Source organism: Centruroides vittatus, unplaced genomic scaffold (assembly GCF_030686945.1).
Source record: "Centruroides vittatus isolate TY-2023 unplaced genomic scaffold, ASM3068694v2 scaffold_386, whole genome shotgun sequence".
NCBI classification, from domain to species: domain Eukaryota; kingdom Metazoa; phylum Arthropoda; class Arachnida; order Scorpiones; family Buthidae; genus Centruroides; species Centruroides vittatus.
In genome coordinates this window covers 6,614,248-6,634,839 of record NW_027122706.1, presented here as the reverse complement: position 1 = coordinate 6,634,839, position 20,592 = coordinate 6,614,248, and the positions used below count along the sequence as shown (strand labels likewise).

General features: G+C 32.1%; 1 protein-coding gene across 1 annotated transcript in view; it reads right to left on the bottom strand.

Annotated features, from left to right (window-relative positions):
• snama (something that sticks like glue) overlaps nt 1-18,838 on the bottom strand; it is a 133,701-nt gene extending 114,863 nt beyond the window's left edge. The window contains 1 exon segment of the mRNA XM_067286829.1: nt 18,577-18,838. The gene's annotated coding sequence lies outside the window, so the exon portion shown is untranslated.
• Between the last annotated feature and the right edge of the window lie 1,754 nt (nt 18,839-20,592).

Sequence of the window (20,592 nt, the reverse complement as noted above, 5' to 3'; positions counted from 1 at the left end):
AGTTTTGGCTGAAACATAATTGAAAAAAGAGTAGAGCTCGTCTCTACTTTTTATGCCAAAAATCCTCCAATAAAGAGAAGTCTTTTTTGTGACGTCAAAGTAGACACACAGTTTTTATTCTAGCAATGGCGGCAATGAGGGTTAACCCTACAATTGTGACAGTCTTAAAAAAACAAAAAATAAATGAAATAGAGGAGTTTATCAAATACATTTGACCATATCAGTGTCTTTATGACAAAAAAGTGTCACGTATAAATACACTGTGTTTAAACAAAGTGTATGGACCATAGGTGCTAAATTTCAAATAACAGGTAGTTCTAGTAGAATCGATATATAGTATTTAGATCATACATTCTTTATTTCAATTCAGAATACAAGTCTATTAATTTAAATTTTCTAAATTATAGCAGAGGCAGCAGAGAAAAAATGGAAGGTCAAAGGTATAGATGAGAGAGAGGGAAAAAAATTAATAAAATGTAGCACTGTTAGTGGCTGTGGCATTTCCTATTTGGCCAGAATTTTTACGTATAATAAAAACTAAACCGAAAGCTGATTTCTGATTCAGTTTTCTGCCAAACAATTTTACACGTGTGTTCTTGGCTATAGTCTTACCAATAATCAATTGTTGCTAAAATATTTTATTTTGGTGTAGGCCTGTTTTATTTAGACTAGGCTAGTTATGTAAATTTTCTTTAATTAGTGGTAGGCTTATTACTTTTTTTATGTTAATATATCTTAATAGGCCATTCAATAAAGCTTTATGTGTTTACTATTAATAAGTCATTATAGCAGAGGAGAAAGGGAAGTAGTTTTGTCTTCTGCTGAAGGAAAACAGTACATCGGAAACATTTGTGAAAAAGCGTATTTACTAATTTGAGTTATACTGTATTTTTCCTTTACCTTCTTTTCCTTTTTTGCTTTCTTATAGCCTACTAAATTATTAACCCAGTTTAGTTATCTTTTTATTCTTTAAACATTTAATTTAGGCCTATACCAAATGTATTTACTATCAGTAATATAAAATAGTTGATATCATGATATACTTTGTTCAAAAAAGGTTAATAAAATTACTTAGGCCTAGGCCTGTCTTTAAAATTTTGTTTTATTTTATACTTTTATATTGTACACAACTACAGAGTAATTTTCAATGATGAATATTTAATCTTATCTACTTACTTCAATTAAAAAATTTCATGTGAAAATGTCAAAAAAATAAGCTGTAAACAATAAACAATGTTCACTAGATGTCTCACAGTTTGATGTTTTACTTTAAAAAATGAAAAACAACAGTATTTTAAATAAGTCTTGAATTGTAAAAATAACTTTAAAACAACTTCATATAAAAATTAGAGAATGAAGTTATTAAAAAAACATTTATTTGTATAAATATTAAAGTATCAAACGAAAGTATTAATTAAAATATATATAATAACATTTTAAACTTTCAGTTTTGCATACAGTACTTTTATATAAACATATTCTAGATCAAGGGTCTCTAAAATTTTTCTGAAAAGATCCAGGTGAGCTACAGACAAGTCTAGGGCTCACATATGAAAGATAAAATAGTCTTAATCTTTGATCTTATATTTCTGGACAACAATAGACATAAATCAATGTGAAATTTGCATTTGCTTTTTTGAAAGAATGTCTTCAAAAATTGGAAATAGATTTTGTGGTATGGTACTGTACATAACACTGAAATCTCATTTAGATGTTTGCTGGACAATGATATTCAATATTTTGATTTTATGTATTCCATTTTCAAAAAAGTTTCTTTGCAAAGGAATTTAGAAGCAAAAGAAAAATATTCCTTCTTGCGACTTAAAAATTCTCTTCTGGCAGAGATTTATAAAAGTAACAAACTCCCTTCTTCAAACAGATTTTCATAAAAAGAAAGAAAAAGAAAAAATAAAACACTTTTAGCAATTCTAATGCTAATTCTAGTTGATTTTTCAAAACTTTATATGACTGATAGTAAAATGTGTCTGTGAAAACAAAATATTCAAAGACAATGCTTAATATAATTACAGTATCTAATAAATCCTTCAGTTGTGTAAAACCACTAAATATATTTAAAACCGTAAAAGCAATGTTGAAGAACAAAATATTTAACATAAATATGGAGGGGGAAACAATTTCACCCATTTATGTGACTGTCTATTGAAAAGAGTCCAAAACCAGAACTAATAATGCAACAATATAAAAGATTTTCTGTTAACCAGTTTGCTATAGACACAAACGCTAAGGCTATATCAATAGTGATACCAATTGCTATCTATAGCATACACATTACCGTATATCTCAGCAGATAAGACGATAGTTGAACCATAAAAAAAGGCCCTCCAAAATCCAGGGTAGTCTTATAGGACAGATACAAAAAAATTAGATTGAAATTTATATAAAATTAAAACCATTATAAAAAGACAGACAAACCGTAATTATTTACTAGAAGAGAGTAGGGTATATGCACAAAATAGAATAGCCCATGGGACGTTTTTGTGAATAGTCAAGGTCATTTCCAGAATGCCCGAATTAGTGCAAATGTTTGCAAAAATCGCCAGACGCAAGAAAATAAAATTTGTTCATTCGAAAAATTACAAATAGGACATAATTCCATATATGCTATTCAGTATTATTATTCAGATAATGATTGCTGATCTAAACTAAATTCATAGGCCGTTGATAGTTTGGGGGTCGTCTTATAGGACAGATATACGCTAAAACTATAAAACTTCAACGAAAATTTATACATCGTCTTATCTGAAGGTCATCTTATCCGCCGAAATATACGGTAACTAACATTTATGTAATATTTAAATTATTAAATAACTTTCAATCTAAGTACATATTAGAAAAGACATTAACTTACAACAAGAGGATCAGACATTTGGGCCTCTAATTCAAATGAAACTTGGTAAGCATGTAGCCCTAAACACAAACAGCTACTTATCCAAATAATAGGACCCAGTTCTCACGTGTTTCCGAAAAATGGGCCTCTGAAAATTGTGTTAGCTTAGAAGTCTGGAAGGTCTGCAACTGTTCAAAATGACAATAGCTGAGTGGATAAGACACTAAGCACTGGAGCTACACAATATAGGTTTGAACCTTTACAATTTTAGTTTTTTCTTTTATGTGTAACAAAATATTTTATTATTTTACCATATTGTTAGTATTATTACAGTGGAACCCCCATTTATCTGGCTCAAACAGGACCAGACTCAATCCAGATGACCGAAAATCCAAAAAATTCATTAACATAAACAACACAGTTTAGATCTACAGTACTGTACATTATATTTTACTTATTGCACATTATATACTTTTACAACAATATTAACAGTATAAATCAAGACATATCTACATACAGAATCAGTTTGTTGTTTTCTATCAGGTGGTACAGTACATGTAAAAATCATTTGTGTAGTATTTTAAAAATCTTTTTCAAGGTCATCCAGTAATCAGACCTAACACTCCACAGGGAAACCAAAGGAGTAATTTGAACCAAAATAATTGTGATACACTATACTATATTTTTTGTTAGCAGATCCTCACTTAAAGTTGCAGGTGTTCAAAATTGGCATTAAGCCAAGGGAAATGGTCTTAAGCCCATTGGATAGGAAAACAGACATTTTACTTGAAATGAATGAAGATGGACAATAACGTAGAAAATAGATTAGCTAGAGCTTTGCTTTCTGGTAAATCATCAAGTATGTCTTACAGTGGTTTCCAACCTGTGGGGCGGGCCCCCCTAGGGGGGCGCGAGGCTGTTGCAAGGGGGCATGCAGCTCAACCGTCGCATTAAATTTTTATAATGTTGTATTAATTATATATTCTTTTTTTTGTATTTTTGTAAGATTTGTTTTTATTACATTTAAAATTATTATTTCTTATAATAAATAATTATTTTTTTATGTATATTTTTACATAATATTGTATATTATTTTGTAGCCCATTAAATAAATTATAATATCAGTTGAGTATTTATGAAATTAGATTGTTAGAAAAATTAGGGGGGCGCAACAATTTTTTTTGTTTAAAGGGGGGCGCAGGTACAAAAAGGTTGGAAACCACTGTCTTAACAAGTGGACACATTCATCTTGATTGATATTTTCACTCAGTCTTTCATCATTTCTTGACTAGTACAGAACACAAATAATTGTTCCATTTCATTTTCTTTTCAATGGCTTTTTTACACAGTGAACATGTCAGACTTATGGCAATGCTCATATGAATTTTTTACTGAATTTATTGAATTATATCATAGTTATTTTTGCCTGTGGAAAGTTAAGTCAAAAGATTACAGTGACAGGAGACAAAAAGAATCAAGCATATGCCGTTCTGGTAAATAAAAATAGTAACTTCAAATAAATGTTCACATCCATTTGTAAATAATTTTGCCACGTAAATAACAACATAATTCATGAAAAAGATTCATGAGTGAACCTTCTACTCTTTGAGCAACCATCTTCTATTGACAGCCAGAGTCTACTACTAAACACTCAATTTTCAGAAACACTTGAGAAGTGGTCTATTATTTGGACAAGGAACTGTTTATGTTTAAGCCTAGATGCTCACAAAGTTTCATTTGAATCAGAGAACTGAACATCACTCTCCTTGTTAGTACAGTGGCACATGCACACACATACATCTGCACTTGTATATTGTCTTTGCTAATGCATTTTTGAAGACACCTTGTATGATTGGCATTTAGAAGTGGCAAGGAAGTGGCAAATGACAAATTCCTCTGAAATACTGAGAAATTTAACTTGTACACACTGGTCACCATTATAATTCAATTCAGGTGTTGTGTTAATGTGATAATTATGTAAATTAAGCGTAAAAATAAATAAATATGCTTAACACATTTGTCAACTTAGACAATAATTATTAATAGGACTGTTAAACTGGTGTTAAGTGTTTATACAAAATTGAGTAAAAGTTCTTATAGAAAACAGACTCTCTATTTTCTATAAGAACTTTTACTCAATTTTGCATTAACACTTAACACCAATTTAACAGTCCTATTAATAATTATTGTCTAAGTTGACAAATGTGTTAAGAATTGAAATAAGGATAATAAGGCAATAATAATTAATAAATAAATATGATTTATTGTTTTACTTTATGATTCATTTCTTTTGCCAAGTACTAATAATATAAATTCACAAAAATTAAACAAAATTTTAACATTAAATAATGTTTTAACCTTTTAAACAGGATTTCAGTATAAGTTTTACTTGTTTCAATATTTTAATTTTATAATAAATCATCATTTTTAGAATTTTGTCTTAAGCTAATGATTTTAATATTTGTTCAACATGTTAATATTTTCTAATTTTTCCATGTTTTGTGATCCAATAATATGGACATAATCTTTGAAAAAATTCCAGAGAAAAATTTGTAGTGTGAATCAATTTTAACTTGTGATTGGATTTAAAATCAGCATATAACCTTCGAAATATATTTAATTATAATAAAATCAGCATATTTCCTTTGAAATTATCTTTCAAAACACAGATAACCCATGAGTTATCCACAAGAAATTACAGTATTTTTAGTGACTATTCCTTCAGGAATAGTCACTAAAATAGTCACTAAAAGGAGAATAGTCCTGAAGGAGATTAATATCTAAAATAGCTACTTGCTCAGAAGTTTGATAACACCATATTGTTCAAATATAAAATGTCATTGAATCTAAGATACACTTTAATTTCTACATGAAATCCTATAGATTGTTTTTGAAACAAACAACTTGAGACAAGTTTATGTCAACAGAATTAGTTCAACTGACAAATTTATTCAGTATTTATTGTACAATACAGTAAGTTACTGTGCAATAAATACCACTGTCTTTTCATTGTATTAAAGTAGGGTATTCACTTTGTTTTAGGCTATTCTGAATCAATACTGCATTCAATGCTTTTATTTTTCTATATACAACCATCCTCAGCGGCATTTGAAGCATCAGAAACGCAACATTTCTTGAACAACTTTTTCTGTGATTTTTATCAAACTAGTTATGATGTTATTGTAACAGATTAACAAAATTGAGCTAAGTTGCCTCTTAAATATTTACTATTATGATGAATACAGGTTCAATAAAATCATTAAAACGATGAAATGAATTGGTGACAAAGAAATAAGACGCAAACTACTTCAACAACCTTTACTCTGTAGTAAAATTAATTCTTTACTCTAACGTTTTCGGTTAGCTTTACTAACCCTCTTCAGGATTGACAAAAAAACCGTTATTTCAAAAAATACGTTTGAAAAACTCTTTACAATTTAGAATGCTTTTAAACTTTCCGGCTGCGCAATCTCAGATCATTCTTTCACAACTGCATACCGGCCTCTCTCCAAGCGGAAGGGATTCGATAAGATTCTTTAAAATTAATGCTTTGCCCTTTTTCATTGTACTTGCCAATACACCACGCCTCCGTATATTTAAGTTGCCATATATTTGCCATGGACTTCCCATGACCCGACGAACTACAAGTTGGCAGCCTTCAGAGCACTGCTTAGAAGAGCATACATGCATTGTAGCAGGATGCAAGACACAAGAAGGGAGGTAGAGTACATCAAGAAAATAGCAGAAAGTATAGGAATAAAGAGTAGCAAAATAAAACAGTTGGTGCAAGAAATAGAGAAAGGTAATAACGAGCGTAAAGAAAAGGGAGAATTTACCATAATGGAGTATAGAGCTCAATTAAGCAACATATATAGAAGAATAGGAATAGAGAAGAATAAAAAAATAGCATACAGGAGGAACCCTACTGTATTTCAGTTGCTACGAAACAACAAAGCGGCCATAGACAGAATGAAAATTCCAGGGGTTTACAGAATACCAGTGCAAGATAAAGGCGGAATACGGAGCTGTATTATATAGGGGCCACGAAGAGATCACTGGCAGTAAGGATAGAGGAACATAAAAGAAATGTAAGATGCAGGCAACCAGTTACGGCGTTAGCCAACTATGCGATAGCGGATCCAGACGAGGTGTCTATCAACTGGGACGATGCGAAAATTGTACAGAAAGTGGCAAATATAAGGCAACTTAAATATACGGAGGCGTGGAGCATTAATTTTAAAGAATCATATCGAATCCCTTCCGCTTGGAGAGCGGCCAGTATGCAGCTGTGAAAGAATGATCTGAGATTGCGCAGCCGGAAAGTTTAAAAGCATTCTAAATTGTAAAGAGTTTTTCAAACGTATTTTTCGAAATAACGGTTTTTTTGGTCAATCCTGAAGAGGGTTAGTAAAGCTAACCGAAACCTGTTTTTGTGCGGTCTTTTTTTGTGCAATTTTTTATTTGTGAGGTTTGTTTTGTGCGATTTTTTGTGTGCGGTATATGAATTTCAATCAAATTGATATACTGCACAAAAATAATTGCACAAAACACATTGCACATATAAAAAAAATCACACAAAAAAAGACCACACAAAAACAGGTTTGAGTGTAAAGCTAACCGAAAACGTTAAAGTAAAGAATTAATTTTACTGCAGAGTAAAGGTTGTTTGAAGTAGTTTATTCGTAGTAATGCAGTGTACATAGAAATAAGATGCATTGCACTATATCACTAATTATGATGTATTGTTTATTATACAGGTGAAGCTAGCAGGCTAAATGCAGCTCAACCTAAGAGATTACTTTATAAATCTAATCTCTTAAAAAAAGTAGACCTGTGAAGGAAAGCAAAGAATCATTAGGGCTAAAAAAAAAGGAGATAAATCTGCCTGAGCAAAGATCTGAACACTCACAAATGAGATACAAATGTGTCTCCCTCAGCAGATCTGCAAAAGCAGCAAAAAGCCAAGAAGCAAAAATTCAGTTAGCAAAAATGTTTACAAAAGTAACCAAAACCAGTCACAACACCAACCAAAAAGTGAATATGATTCTTGTCAAAAGACAATAAATCTTTAGTTCACTAGAGAGCAGGTTAGGCAGAAATGTCTTGTTCTATTTTAAACCAGGAATTAGTCTCCAATGCTTAGAATGAATAACAATAGTCCATTCTTTGACAGCATTAACAAAGTATTAGTAAAAAAGTTAAAAGTATCAAGAGCTGATAACAAACCCTACAAAGAAATATTAAAGTCCAAGAAATCAGCACTTACATTGTCAGTGATATCAAATGTGTCCCTCTAAGCTGTGTGGCCACGCATAAGAATTCATGTTCTGCGCAGGCAAGCATGCACACTGATTTGAATTGTTGTTTACTTATTTCTCACTCTGTCTGCAACATGATTATTGCTACATATATTTCGATTAAATATATTAAATCATTGACAAAAGATAATATTTTGTATGGAAGTATGTTTTAAAATGAATTTTAATCTCTACTTTATAATTATTTTAATTTTTATAGGAAAAAATAAGATTATATATATAGGCCTATATATGCTCAGAATCTGCTCAGCAAAAATTATTTTTGCTCAGAAAAGTATAAGTTCCACTCATCTACAAAAAAACCGAGAGGGAACATTGGTGATACCCACAAGAGGGTAGCCAGCTCATTGAGGTGCAAACAGCACTTCCAAATAAGTGCTGAAATAACCTGACAGAAATCAAATGTCTTTAAGACAACCTATCAGAAACAGCATATTATTATTTTAAAAGATCTACACAAAATAGTGCACACATACCAAATAATAACTAGCATATTATGATATATTACATTATATCTAAGACTGATCCTGTTTTCGGAAGTGCTAAAACCTGGAAAAAACTCTCTTATGAAGGTGGATTGAAAAGTTTCTGGAATGACAATGAAAACAAAATAAATGATTTCCAAGTTATGCTTTATTTTTCAACATAATCTTGAATCTTAACACACACTATCCAACGTTTCTCCAGCTTTTCAATTTCCTCCCAGAAGTGATTTTCTCCAAGCACCCACAATAGCTGTTTATAGCCTCAATCATATCTTCATTGAACTAAAATCTCTTTCCAGCTAGAAATGTTTTGAGTTTCAGAAACAGGTAAAAGTCTGAAAGAGCTAATCTGGGAAATATGGGGAATGTGAAAGAATTTTGAACTTAATTTCTGTTAGTTTTTGCTGAACAACTGCACCTAAATGACTGGGCACATTGTCATGATGAAATGCTTTATCATCATACCCAGGCATTTTTCCTGGACCACTTTTGGACAAGCTCAAAGCTTGTCCAAAAGTGTTGCATTGTATTGGTCACTGACAGTTTATTTTTAAAGATAATCAATTAACAACATTCCTTTGGCATCCCAAAAAACTGATGTCATAACCCTGCCAGCCGAATGAACGGTCTTCGCCTACTTTGGAATCTACTCCAATCTCCAATCCACTATTTTGATTGAATTTTTGTTTCTGGTGTGTAATTGTAAAGCCAGTCTTATTCATTGTTACAAATTGTCACTTGAAATTGTTGGATTTCTCCGTAACAACCCCAAACTCTCAATACAAATTCAGGCTCAAATGCATGTTTGCTCTGGACTGAGCAAATGTGGCAACAGTCTTGCAGACTTCTTTAAACCCAATCTGTTATGCAAAATATGAACTACTCATTCATAGGAAATGCCCACAGCTTCCTCAATTGCACACACTTTGATTTGGCAATATTCTAACACTGTCATGGATTTTATCCATAATTTCTGGAGATAGTAGTAGTAGTAAGACAGGTATCACTCTTTGGTACAACCTATTATGGAGGTAGCAGTTTTTGGACCCTGAATGTGGTTCATCACTTGTGTATGTGCAATCAGGCTTGAATTCAGAAACCCAACAACTTACCATGGATTAATATGAAAATTTGCACCTTTAATCATCCAGCAACAAATGTTTTAATAAATTAAAAACGTTTTCAATCGTTTTTAACGGTCTTCTTCAGTTACAACTCAAATTAATAAAAGAACGATAAAATGGAATACATGCAACTAAATACGAAAAAATAATAAATGCGCATGAGCAACTATAAATATATCGCGCACGATGCCTAATATACATATATTACAGAATAAATGAATAAAATTATATAACAAAAATACGTGGCCGCATCCCTTGTACGTTGTTATTGTTTATCTTTATAAAACGATTTCCATGCAGTTGATAAGAGTCCGCGTCCCTATGATTGATACATCCCATTTTTTCTTGGGCTTTATATATTTCTAGCTTTTCTAGATGTTTGATTGTATGTTTATTCCTATCTTGAGGAAACTGTGTTCTGTATTTTCTTTCTTTCTTTCTTTCGAAGACACAATGTAGTGACAAACTTAAAAAACACTGGGCAAATTTTTCATCCTTTTTATTCGGTTGGTTGGTATGTTCAGTTCTCTTTTGCACATGTGCATGGACATGAGAAATAAATGGACTGAACAGAATACTTAGGTACACAACACTTAGGTAATGAAAGTGAAGTCATTGCACATGGACTATGTAATAAATGGATTGAATGGAGCATGCATGTGCACATCTGACAGACACAGAAAAGTCCTAACATAAGCCCTTTCACCACTATAGTGGAGCATGCTAAAAATGCATGTTTATAAAAAGTTATGTATTTCAGCTAAGTTATCAAGATTAACATGTCCTGACAAAAATACAACTTGACAAACTCTACCCACAGGCAAAAGTTACTTGATTTGGTAGAAAATGGCGATCTTTCTGACACTGAAGATATTGTAGTTGTGAGTAAGATGATGATGATATTTTTTCTAATGCAGATTCTGCTGACAAGGTTGATTCTAGACCTGGTGCAAATATACTTACTAGAGGTAAAAATGAACAAAAAAATTCCACAAAAGATAGAACTGAAAATGAAGATGAATGACAATAAGAAAGCTACCAGATGCAAGTTGCCGAGATGTAAGAGAAAGCATATGATTTTCAAAACTGTAGAAATTCATTTGTTTATAAAAAGGTAGAAAGTGTTTCACAAAATTCCATCAAGATTAAAATTAGAATAATTGGAATAATAGTTTTACTGTTACCCAAAGAAATACAAAAAAAAAGTTATATTCTTTTGTATTAAAAAATGTCATTTGTTTTAGTTTGTTGAATTTCATTATCAATGGTAATAAAATAATGTATTTTATTTTCACTTTAACACAGACCTTCTTTAATACATTACTTGTTTCATTAGCATCTTTTGGTATCATATGTACTGTATATTGTAATGTACTGCACATCCTAAAAAAGGCTGATAAAACCTGAAATAAAATATGATTTTTTGTATGTTGAATATTTATGTTCCCAATCATCTAGTAACACAAAAAACATTGTTTTTCTTTTGAAAAAAGAAGAAAAAAATCAGGTCTGAAGGAGTTAGTTATCATATTTAACTTTTTTCCCTTACCTATTCTAAATTTAGTTTTGAAATGAAAAATAATGCATTTAAAAATTTTTTTAATCAAAGAGTGTGAAAGAAGATATCTACCATATTTTACGGACTATAAGACGCTATGGACTATAAGACGCACCTTAATTTTTAAACAATTTTTTAAAAAATACCTATAAGACGCTACGAACTATAAGACGCACCTGAATTTTGGAGGCAATTTTTCGAAGAAAAAAGTGCATCTTATAGTCCGTAAAATACGGTAATTAAATTATAAACTGAACATTATTTTCAAAAAGAATGAAGGGGAAACAGTAATCATTTGTTCTTGAACAGAAGATATGTAGTACACCTTTTGTCAGAAAAGTTCCAGGACAAAGCTCGTAAAAACTAGAAAATTGCAATTTACCAAGTAATGATGCTAGCTCCGTCAAAGTAGTCCCCTTGGCTTTCTTTTATACACAATTGCCAATGTTTCTGGAGGTCTTTGAAGCAAGCAGATGTTTCAAGTGTGATGCTTGTTAGTTCATTCGTCACAGCCTGTTGGAGCACCAACATATTGGTAGCACCAACTTTCATCCCCTGCAATAATCTTTGACACAAATGTGGAATTATGTCTAGCTCTGCTCTGTCCAATGGTTCAGCAGCAATTGTTAAGTCTGTGATCTTTCTGTTCAGCTGTCAGTATGTGAAGGACAACTTTTGCATTAAGTTTGTTTCCCTAAATCTTTGCATAAAATCCTATGACACACATCACAATTCAAACTAAGTTCTTCTGATAACATATGCACAGTTACACAACAATCTTCTTGTAGTAACAGCCTTACACGCTCCACATTTGCCTTGCTATGTGCAAGACGGGTGGCCAGCTCTGGGATCGTCTTGCACTGAATCTCTGCCTTCATGAAGCCCTTTGTGCCACTCAAAAATCCAGCTACTTGAAAGTGCATCACTCACATACGCCTGCTTAATCATGTTCCACATTTCAGTAGAGTTGTCATGAGCTCAATGCAGAACTTAATGTTCACTCTTTGTTCACAATCAGCATCCATTGTATCACTCCAACTATTCCAACAGCAATGCAAACTGTTGCTAAGCCAACCCTGCCACCTAGTGAGTTTGCACAGAAACATTTCCAAAACATTGTCGAGTAAGAACACATACCAAGTGACAATTAAACACCAATTTATTGTTTTTTATTATCACGTGTACACAATTAAAAAAAATTGTCCTGGAACTTTTCTGACAAAGGGTAAATAATCTTCCAAGATAAACGGTATAGCTAGTAAATTTTTAAAAGTTCCTTTTTTTCTTGTTTTGCAATTTTAACTGATATTTCTTCTGGATTAAAATTAAAACTTAAAAAACTATGAAATGATTCCTTTTTATCCTCATACCTCATTTTTTTCTATCAGAACAAATTTGAAAAATATTTTTGAATAAAAAATTACAATAGTTTACTGTCTGCTACATAAGTTTTCTCATGCTCTGAACAACCAGTGTTATAAATTTCAGCAATTAAAAAAAAAAACTGCATGTTTTTAAAAAAATAAATGCAAAAATTTTTTTTAAATTATAATATAGAAAAATAAATATTCTTGAAACTGTGTTTTATGATATGTTGAGCACTAAACACAAGACTGTTATTTATTAAACACTTGGCTTTTTTCCCACCTCTATTAGTTGATATAGAATATAGTTGATATAATATAGAAATCAAAATTGGAACATTGCATTTTATAATAAATATAAAGCATTTCAAATATATAAGGAAAATATTCTAAAACTATACTGTAAATTGTTAAGTATATAAACTGCCAATATGAAGTATAATTTTTTTCTAGACAGACAACTTAATAATATCACAGCACTATATTTTAGGAGTTGATATTTTTATTTGTATTTAAATTTTTCAGATATCCTATCCTTCTTCAGATCCTTACAAATACGAGGGCTGTTCGGAAAGTTCGCGGCCTTGCCTATATGCGGCGCTGCGATCAATTTAATTTTTGGCGGGAATAATTCAGTCATCTTTGCTAAAGATACGATACGAATTTCTGCTTGATTTGCCGTAAAGTTTTTTCACAACAGCTTATCAGATAGTCAGTGTGCACATGCTTTGTCAAAAATGGAAAAAATGGAGACTCGTGCAGTCATAAAATACCTGACGAAAAAAAGGTTGACCCCATCTCAAATCAAAGCTGACATGGATGAAGTTTTGGGAGAGTCTGCTCCTTTGTACACCACTGTGGAAAAATGGACAGTCCTTTTTAGATCTGGCAGAGAGAGCATGGAAGATGACCCTCGCAGTGGACGGCCGTCAACTGCTGTCACTGAAGAAAATATCGACAAAGTTCACGATTTGGTGTTAGCAGATTACCGTTTGAAAACGTGTGAGATAGCTGAGACAACAGGCATCTCTGTCAACCGAGTTACCACATCCTAACCGAAAATTTGGGTATGACAAAGGTTTCAGCAAGGTGGGTGCCGCATCTGCTGACTGCCGAGCAAAAACGTGTTCGCACTTTGATGTCAAAGGAGTGTTTGGTCTTCTATCAGAAAAACCCACAGGATTTCATGCGTCGGTTTGTGACTACTAATGAAACGTGGGTCCACTACTACACTCCTGAAACAAAAGAACAGTCGAAGCAATGGAAACATCACAGTTTGCCATCACCAAAGAAGGCAAAGACAGTTCCATCAGCGGGGGAAAGTGATGGCCTCGATTTTTTTGGGATGCTAAAGGAATCATCATTATTGACTACCTAGAAAGAGGAAAGACCATCAATGCTGTCTATTTCTGTGAACTTTTGGAAAAACTGAAGAAAGAAATCGAAGAAAAGAGGCCACACTTGAAGAAGAAAAAGATTCTGTTCCACCACGATAATGCACCTGCACATTCCGCCAGAATCACTGAACAAAAGGTAAACGAACTTTGTTTCCAATTAGTTCCACATCCACCGTACTCACCTAATTTGGCCCCCAGTGACTTCCACCTTTTCCAAACCTAAAAAAATTCTTGGCTGGAAAGAGATTCCACTCAAATGACGAAGTCATCTCTGAAGTGAATGAGTATTTTGCACACCTTGACAAATCGACCTATTGTGATGGCATAAAAAAGCTAGAACATCACTGGAATAAGCGCATTGCTAATAAAGGAGACTACATTGAAAAATAAAAAAGTATTAACATTATTTTGTTTGTTGTTCTATTTGAGACCGCGAACTTTCCGAACAGCCCTCGTACAGTTTGAATAAAGAACAAAGATGATAAAAGAAATTTTTGTCTGTTCTATTGTTCTTTATTGATACTGTATTCGCAAGGATCTGAAAATGAAAAAATATTTCAAGAATCATTTAAACTATGTAAAAATGTCTATTCCTAAAATATAGTATTGTCTTAATACTTACAAATTATATTACATAATATAATATTCTTTTAGAATTTAAACTGAAAACACAACTGTGTAAACTTCATAAAACCTCTTTTATGCTGGTATTTAGTTTTATGGTTTTTATTTAACTGAGAAATTAGAAGAAAGACAATTCTTTAAAAAACCTCATCAGATTTTTTTTTCTAAATTAAATTTTTTAAATTTATTTTTCTTCTATTTCTAAATAAATTTTTGTAACAATTGAAGTCAAAATTCTTCCCTCAAAAGTCAAAACAAAAACAAATTGTTAACAAATTTGAAAGTAACCGATACAAATGATAGGCTTCAATAGCAAGTAATTAAATATATTGTAAATAAAATCATAGCTGTTCATACAAACAAAAATAGAAATAGATAATCACATCATAAAACATTTTTTAAAAGATTAAAAAACTAAAGTAGGCTAACTAATTTATTTATATTTTCAAAACATTAAAATATACTTGTTACAACAAATAAACTAGTTAAATTCAAAGCGGTAAACAAAATTGCAGAAAATACTGTACACAATCTACCATAATCAAGTATTTATACTTGAAGACAAACCTATTCCAGCAATTACTTTTTAATTCATCTAACGCTCTTGGCTATCTATGTAGCCATCTTCAGGATCCTTTTGAATAGAATTCTTTGTGTTAAAATTCTAAGTATTGTGTTCTAAACAAGAATTATTTAAGTACATAAAATTGATTAAATTGAGAATACATATAAACATGTACAACATTAATAATAATAATAAACAATACTTTTAGCCCACAACTTTAATTTAGACAGAGTTAGATAGCCTAACAAATAAGATCTAACAATTTAGAGGGCTTATCACACCAAGACTGATAGAAAAAAAAACCAGATCTTTTACAAAAAAAGTTAGTCTTACAAAAAGTTAATTGACAAAGGTGTACAGAATAAAATAAATAAAAATAAGAGTAAAAATAAAGTAAATAAAATTTTTATTTGTATTCTCAATTTATTCAATTTTATGTATTTAAATAATTCTTGTTTAGAACACAATATTTAAACATTAAAAAATTCTATTTGAAATGTGTTTGATCCCAAACATGGCTACTCAGATAGCCAAAAGCATTAGATGAATTAAAAAATAATTGCCAGAATAGGTTTTTTGTCTTCAAGTATTTACAATAATCCAGTTCAAGATCAAGGGTGTACTTTAGATTACCACCTATGGAATTTCAGGACTTTGACTATACAGTAGAGCGTCGAAAAGTGGAACCAATTGGGGACTGGGGTCGTTCCAAATAGTAATTTTTTCCAATTTCCAATTATGTATGAAAAAATATATTAACCTGTCCGATGTTCAAATTTTTCTTCGTTGCGTGTCGCTTCCTGTTGAATTTTTCTCCATTGCGTGTCACTTCGTGTTGAATTTTCGTCGATTTTAAGCCTAACGAAAATTTTTATAATAATAATCGAGGCTATCTTATCGTTAAAAATTATTTCTGCATTTTGTACAAGCAAAATAAATATATTGAAGAATATAAAAAACATGAAAATTATACTTTAGAAGTAAATTTAGTATCAAAAACGTTCGATTCAGCACGACACAGTCCGACTGAAAATCGTTCCAGTTTCCGGCCATTTCAATTACCGGCGTTCCACTTTTCGACGCTCTACTGTATATTTGAACTCAGGGGACCGAGACGAGTTCAACGGTACCCTATTTTTGGACCGGACACGAAAAATAAAAAAGTTATCATACTTTTAAGTTACCATACTTTTTTAATGCTCTCATGAAGACGGCACCATAGTTGCTAGTACTGCCATCTTGCAATAAAGTCTGCAAACCAATGACGTCGGACTACAGTCATCTCCAGTAGGGTTAAACATGCGATACGAGAGCGGAGAGAGTGACGCAACTTCTGATCATTGCGCAATTGCCATTTTGGTTAATGTTACTTATGGCAGCGAACATGGCGGCCGTTCCCACTGTTCATGCTCCCGACTGACCTCCCGGAGGGGAGCCACCACACGCCGCCATGTGCTAAACGTCACTAGTTATTGATTCACGGTAGTTCTTGAACAAAGTAAAAAAAGGGGGAAAACGTCTACTAAAGGCAATTTTAACGGCAAGCAACGCGACTCCCGATCGCTGATAGCGAGGCCGACTTATCGGAGAGAGCGACGCAACTCCCTATCATCGCGCGATCGCTGGAAAATAGTATAACAACTTTTTTATTTTTTGTCTCCGGTCCAAAAATAGGATATCGTTGAACTCGTCTCGGTCTCCCGAGTTCAGATATATACCCAAAGACCCGAAATTCCATAGGTGGTAATCTATAGTATACCCAAGATCAATATACAAGTACAGTAGAGCATCGATTATCCGACCCCTGATTAACCGACTTATTGGTTAACCAACCGTCTTCTAGTTGGCAAATTCAAATGTCCGCTAGTGATGTGTCGCTACAATATTTGGTTATGTCTTGGCTACTTTAATATTATTTTTGTTAAATTTTTGCATGTTTTAGCTGGCAGCACTGGCTCGACCCTGAAAGGGAAGCTAGTATTTAAACAAGGCCTAATACACTATACTAATAATGTATTTTTTCATACTTTTCGGTTATCCAACTAACCCCAGTCCCCAATTGAGTTGGATAATCGATGCTCTACTGTATTTATCATCACGGTTAATGTTACCTTAGGTAGCCAAGATGGCGGCTCGTCTAATTCCAGCAAGGAAACATGGGATGCACGTTCTAACCTAACCTATTCTAATAAATTACCATAATTATTAGCAACCAAATTATTAGGTTAGGTTAGGTTAGAACATGAGTCCCACTATTTCCTTGCTGGAATTAGAGACGAGCCACCACCATCTTGTCTACCTAAGGTAACATTAACCAAAACAGCAAAATAAAAAAACATTTAAAGGTTTGTTTTTTTATTTATTTTATATAGCGGCAATGTGGATCATTATAAACAACCCATAACAATCCACAAATAACACCATTGTCAAATAAAAATTATTGTATGGTATTTGTACAATATTTTATGCATCAAATTCAACTTAGAAATGAACTATTTCATAAAATAGAAACTTATTTATTTGTAGCTTATTCTGTAACCGTGTCTCCTTTAATTTGTTCTTTCTGTCACAACTAGGTACTGTACATAGATAGACACCAGACATCTTTGACGTCGCTCTTTATCTGGAAATATCTTGTGGGCCAACACACATTTCAGGCATGCGCCCCTCTTCTGTCAAAAGTAAAGCCAACAGAAGAAGGGTGCATACCCAAAACGAATATCGGCCCACAAGATATTCCCGAATAAAGAGCAACGTCAAAGATGCCCAGTGTGTCTATGCACCTAGTTGTGACAGAAAAAAAAAACAACTTTATTTATTCTCGAATACTTTTTATTAAATGTTATTTTGTAATCTGTAGAAGAACAATTTTGCTTTCCATAAGAAATATATAAGAATTTATTTCATCTTTTATGAATATAAAGCAATTTAATTAATTCGACAAGCACTTATATTAGCAATGAGATCGAATTATTCGAAAAAAATGAAAAATCTACGCTAACCAAATTTTATTTGTTTTATATACGATCTTTTCATTGCCTGTTACATGAAATAGGAGCAAATTGTACATTTCACAAAGTAGTTAAATATGATTAGTGTTCCTAATGATTTTGTTTACGATTTTTATTGTGTTTGTAAGAACGAATTTCAAATTTTCCAACAACTTATTTATAAAACCCGAAATATATCATTCGAATATTAAATGTTTCTGCTTAATGTATTGAGTTAAAAGTTAAAAAACTAAGTAACACAATTAACAAGAAAAAATTGTGTATTACACAATGGTAACTTACCGATGACTCCATTCAAATTTTAAATTTACTACGAACATTCATATTCTATAAATTAATATAAGATGTGGCACAATAACATATTAATTAGAATTTCTAACAAGTAATATATATATATATATTTGATCCTAACGCGAAACTTTTACGATATTTATTACAACGGAAATTCACAATAATACAAAATGGCGATCCACCTCGGTAAACTTAGTGTCTGCACGAATAGAAAGACGGGGTTAACCGAGTGATAGCACGGTTGCGTCTGACGTAAGAAAAACCTGAATTTTAAAGGACGAATAAATAATAAATATTTTAAAATAATAATTTATATTAAATTAAAAAATAGATTATTTAATAAATTAATGTTTTTAATAATCTCGTATTAATTAATGATTTAAATTTTGCATATATAATTGTATGGAGTCAATAATAACCGTGATGATAACTCAATTTTGTTTTTTTGAAAAATTTCTGTTTAATTATTTAATAAGTAGTATTGATTTTTTTATTTAAATATCAAATATATACAAGTTAGTTAACAAAATATTCATATTTATTTGAATTTTTTTATGAATACTGAAATAGATTTGATACTTGAAGACTAACGGTTTTTCTTCCTTTACTTTATACTATGTAGCAATAAGAGGGTCTTTTCTCTTTGCCCGTTATGGATTCGGCCAGGCTCACATAAGGGGGCCTACGATGTGGTAAGAAAAGAAGCCTGACATATCCTGGAGAGACCACCTATGAAAAACTCCTGGGGTTACTCGTCCGGACTCAATCCCTCAACTGTCTCGGCCGTCAAAAACTTACGATTCATTACCCGAATTCCCCAAGTTTTATGCCTTCGATTCTCATTTACTCAAATATTATTCGACTTCATCTTTGTCCATGTTACAATTGCAAAAAATAACAAATAAAAACAAATAATAATTTTTGAATATGTATCCTTATTAAACAAGTCATATGTATGGATATATGTGCTATATATTCTCTGGATTTCTCCATACTTAATGTGGGTTTGCTAGATCCACAAAAAAAAAAAAAAAAAAAACAGGAAACAGGATCTCCTACATTTTCGAAAATACAGACCACCTAGGGTTACCGTAAACATATAAAAATAAAATAATATTTAAAAAAAAATTGTAAAAACAATAGTAAAGCTGATTGTAATCTCTTTGTTTATATACGAAATATCCAGAGGATGACGATAAAAATTTAATCTTTTTTCTGTGCGAAAATCCTTTTCGAAAAAACCAGGGCTGTAAAGTCGGAGTTGGAGTCGTCAAAAATCCTCCAACTCCGACTCCTTTTTTCCTTTCCCAACTTGTCATGTATATAAAACGGAAAAATTTTGGAATCTTGTCAAATTTGACCTTTCGAGTTTTTTTTTTTTTTTTTTTTTTTCTTTTTTTGCAAATCTACACGTTTAGAGACCTCCTGAACTCAAAATATGTCAAATAAAGGGGGAAAATTCGTATTTGTGTGTTAGCGTCTAATTTGTTTAATTTCTTTATTCTCTGTTCTGAGATATCAACAACATCTGTGGGAAAGGAACAATACTTTTTCTGTGAGATTCTCTCATAGAAAAAGGATTAAATTTTCAACGCCATCCTCTGGAAATTTCGTATAACAGTATAACCAAAGATATTACAATTAGCTTTACTATTATTTTTACAAATTTTTCTTAAATATTTTTTTTATTTGTATATGTTTACGGTAACCCTAGTCGAATAATATTTGAGGAAATGGAAATCGGAGAAGTGAAATTTGGGGAATTCGGGTAATGAATAGTAAATTTTTGACGGCCGGATAACCGAGACAGTTGAGGGGTTGAGTCCCGACGAGTAACCCCAGGAGTTTTTCATAGGTGGTGGGGCGGCCGGGTGGTGAGGGACGGGACCCGACATATCCGGACGGACCACTACCTGAAAAATTTCTGGGGATTTTATCGTCCTGTCCGGATGCGATCCAGGGTCCCCCAGAGCGGTTAAACATCCGGCCGCGGTAGTGGTGACTAAC